Here is a 4,687-nt window from a genome sequence, read left to right on the forward strand (position 1 = left end):
CGGACAGCAGGATTTTAAGGGCTATTGTGGGCCTTATAATCTAACAACCCCAGCCCATCTTATATCTGGCCCAAAGCAAATGCCAAGGATCAAGGAATGTCCGAGAAGGAACACAGAAACTTCGTCTACAGCAATCATACAACCAAAAGGTTGGATATGACCACCCCTTTGGATTTTAGACAAGTAAGTTGTGATCTGTTCCTCAGGTACTGAGTCTGTTGTGGTTCTAATGGTCTAAGAGTAATCAAAGGACTTACCTGACTCACCAGACTGTTCAAACACAGTGTGAAGACGAGCATCCACTGTGTACTGTGCAATGGCTTTGGGGATTGTGGACTCACTTTGTTAAAGCCTCATGTTTTGAGCTTAGCTATTGTTAGTGTTGGTGTTGGTTTTGGTGCAGTGTGAGTGTGTAGCTCTACTACTTGAAGCCATTGATGAGTTTGGTCTCTCTCTTTTTTCCCAGTTGATTTTAGAGTTTGTTAGATTTGGTGATGAAAAATAAATAACCTCAAACCTTAAAATACAGAAAAACCCACATGAGCATGGAAAAATTCTCATTTTCTCAGTGTTAATTAGAGAGTTGTTAAGGTATGATTAAGGTTTTCTCAAGTGAAAAAGTGTTTGCTTCAAGGTTTGCTAAATTTGGCGTTGTTGGTGTTTGGTGTTGCTATTTTTGTTGTTCGTGGTCATGTTCGTGGTCATGTTCGTGCTGGTGTTCGTGGTCATGTTCTGTTGTTTGGGAAGTGGGGCCAAGGCATGTAGTAGCCAAGGCCAAGGCACGTCGCCATGGGCACACTACCAAGGCCAAGGCATGCATGCTGCTAAGGCCTAGGCAACCCCACGGGCACGCTGCTAAGGCCAAAGCATGTAGCCAAGGCCAAGGTAGCCACCATGGGTTCGCTGGCAATGCATGCTTGCAACCAAGGCTAAGGCAGTCCCATGGGCACACAGCCAAGCCCAAGGCATGCAGTAGCCAATGCTAAGGCATGTCACCATGGGCATGCTACCAAGGCTAAGGTAGGTCGTGATGGGCATGCCGCCATGGCCAAGGCATGCATGCTACCAAGGCCAAGGTAGTCCCATAGGCATGCAATCATGACCAAGGCATGCAGCCAAGGCCAAGGCAACCCCCATGGGTACACCGCCAAGCCCAAGGCATGTAACCAAGGCTAAGCCAACCCTCATAGGCATGCTGTTTGCCCAAGGTAGCCCCAATAGGCATGCAGTCAAGTCCACGACATGCAGTAGCCAAGGCCAAGACACGTCGCCATGGGTACGCTGCCAAGTCCAAGGCATGCAGCAGCCAAGGCTAAGGTAGCCACCCTTGAGCATGTAGCTAAGGACAAGGCATGCAGCCAAGTCCAAGGCAGCCTCATTGGCACGTAGCCAAGGCCAAGGTAGCCACCATGGGCTCTCTAGCAAGGCATGCTTGCAGTCAAGGCCAAGGCAGCCCCCATGGGCACGCCACCAAGGCCAAGGCATGCAACCAAGGTTAAGCCAGCCCCTATGGGCATGCTGCCAAAGCCAAGGTAGCCCCATGGGCAGGCAGCCAAGGCCAAGACATGTAGCAGCCAAGGCCAAGGCAGCCCTAAGGCCAAGGCATGAAACCCCTAAGGCCAAGGCACGTCGCCATGGGCACGCTGCCAAGGCCAAGGCAGCCCCATCGGCACGCAGCCAAGGCCAAGGCATGCAGCAGCCAAGGGAAGGCACATCACCATGGAAATGCTGCCAAGGCCAAGGCATGCATGCTGTTTTGACATAGACCTTTATAACATGTTTAGGAAAAAGTGTTAGTTCTTTTGTGTGGCCATTTAACTTTTGGGCTTATCGGCTTTGTCATAATTTCTTATTGTTTTATATATCATGTCTTGGAGAGCTGGTTCCAGGGGATACCGAGGGAAGGTCCCCATGTATGCCACGTCCCATGGGGACGATTCTTCTAAAGATGAGACTGCTTCAGCTGGCGAGCGGGTGGCTCAAGTTCTACAGAGTTGCTTTGACTAGAGGGAGGAGGATATTGGACCTACCAGTGGTATATCTATAGAGACCTGTTTTAGGAGGTAGCGCTCAGTCGAGATGGCCAGCGTCTCCTCCGAGTCTCATACTGTTTCTAGTGGGGCTTCCTTAAGATTCACTGACAGAACGAGAAGATGAAAAAGAGTAGAACATATTCGATGATAACGAGAGAGGGTACCAAGACTAGCTAGAGGGGATTGTTCGGAGTTTGCAGTTTAATCAATAAGGAACTTAGGTGGAGAACAAAGAGAAGAAAGAAGTGTTGAGGTAAACAAAGTTTTGCTAAAAAGAGAGCTTGCCAACTCTATGGTCCTTCCCAATCCCCTTACTCCATAGGGCCTCTCATATGAGATCCTGACAAGACAGGAGGTCAGCGAAGGGATCAACAGTCTTCCTTCAGTAAAGGTCCATCCAAGGTGTGTCTTCGTCCAAGTCGGTTAAAAGGGGAGGGGGGCTTTCGGAGGAGAGATTGAATAACTTCAGTATCATTCATTAATAATAATATCTTCGTAGGTTATTTACATTCAAAGGTCGTGGGATACATTTTCACCCAAGTCTTCTAAACGATAAGCACCTATTCCTGCCTCTGATGTTTCGCGATAGGGTCCTACCATCAAAGCCCAAGCCATGACACTGACAGGTGTTATAATCTTCATCATGCAATTCAAGATTTAATAGACACCAAGGTGATTGCACCACCTACGAGGCCTAATATCACCAACAATCCTTTACCCAATCACAATTTTGGGAGAGGATCAAGGATCAACTATTTGATTTCTAAAGAAGAATGAGAGGAGGACCCATCTGAGTTGATCTATGAACTACCCGAATGCTTTATGATGATTTAGGAAGAGCTAATGGGCACAACATCTACAATAGGATACGATATATGGAGTGAACATACTACAGAAATCTCAAATTATACAACACCCACATTAGGGAGGAGGCATTTTAAACCCAAATAAGATAATCCAATACCCGCATATAGGGAGAGACACTTCAAACCCCCACATTTGGAGACAGACAACCTAGTAGAAGCCCTGAACAAGGCAACCCAACAAACATCCAATGAAAGGGATGAGGTCCTTAAGTAGCTACAGAAGACACAAGACAACATATCCTTATGGGGTTTACTCGCACTGGCCTTGGCTGCGTTTCCATGGGGGGCTGCCTTAGCCTTGGCTGCTACATGCCCTAGCCTTGGCTGCCTTACCCACAAATAAAATATGTTGAATACGGCTTCCAAATTTCGGGACGTTGAAGGTTGGATTTTTCTTAACATATGTACAAAAAATCAAGGCAAGACTCCAAGAATTGCTCCAAAAAAGACCCATTATTCCTCCTTAACAAATCAATGTTTCCTGGTGCCAGAGCAGAGTTTTTCCTAAGCATTCTTTAGGGGGGGGGGGGGAGTAGGAGGTGTCTGAAGAGGTTATCTGGGCTTGGCAGCAGTAGTCCCCCAAGTGTTACCATGGCCTTCTAGGGGTCCTAAGGGTATGCCACAGTCTTGGCATCCCACCCACGGGGTATGCCACGCCCTCATTGTGCTGCCACCTCCCCTTAAGTAGCATGCAAGTATGCCACGACCTTGGCTATGTGCCTTGGCCTTGGCTGCTGCATGCATTCCCAGGCCTTGGCAACTGCATGCCAATGGGGTGTTGCCTTGTCCTTGGTTGATGCGTGCCCATGCCTTGTTGCTAATGTCTAACCAATGATGATTGTCATGGGCAGCTCTAGGAACAGTTCAAGGGGTTCAAATGAACCCTCTGAGCTGGCCAAAAAAAGATAAAACTTATGTGGGGGAGTAAAAGCCCAGACATACCTATTGGGCCGGGGGCCCTGTCTTGAGGATTATTGTATGTCCGAAGAGGAATAACGGGTTGGGGTAGAGTTCATCTAAACGCAACCGACCCAGAAATGGAGGAAGAGTATCATCCGAAGAGGTCACCTTTTGTCCAAAGAGGTTCTACTCCTCGGATACGAATAGTCTTGATCAAGCAAACAAATGGAAGGTTCGAATGACCTTCCTGGCAATCCCAACGACAAAGATAAGCTCTGGGCATACCTGGGGATGATAAGAACGAGGAAATATCTCAAGGAAAAGCTGACATCACCACATTAAATGCACTGCAGCTGCTTTTCTGGCCGCATTAATGTGGAGAAGACTCCTGAACAGTGTAATCTCAGCTACCACCACTCACGGAGAGTTAAAGAGGATACTTGATGGGATATGCACTCAAGTGGATGCTTAGATGAAGAACAAGTGGACGATGAAGATGATGGGGGAAGGTGCTATATAAGGAGAAGAGGTTTCTGATAATGGGGATCGAGGGAAAAAGGGAGAGAAGAGGAGATAATTTTACTGTAGCTCCAAGAGTTGTAATCACCTTTCATTCAGTAATACACCTCTTCGGACATACACTTGTCCAGTTAGTTAAGCATGATTTTGTGCTAATGCAACCTTAGATATCATAATTGATTAATGCTTAATTCGTAACCAGCCCAGCTCTTTCGCCCGCTCTCTACAAATTCATTGTCTTGGGTTCATTGGGCTCATAATCCATCCCTCTTGGGTTTGGGCTACAAAAACTGAGCCTACAACTTATATATAATTTTTTAATTTATTTTTTAGCCCTCTTAAAATAAAATTTTGAAGCCCCTAAACCTA

The sequence above is a fragment of the Quercus suber genome, unplaced genomic scaffold, assembly GCF_002906115.3.
Source record: "Quercus suber isolate HL8 unplaced genomic scaffold, Cork oak 2.0 scaffold_597, whole genome shotgun sequence".
Lineage (NCBI taxonomy): Eukaryota > Viridiplantae > Streptophyta > Magnoliopsida > Fagales > Fagaceae > Quercus > Quercus suber.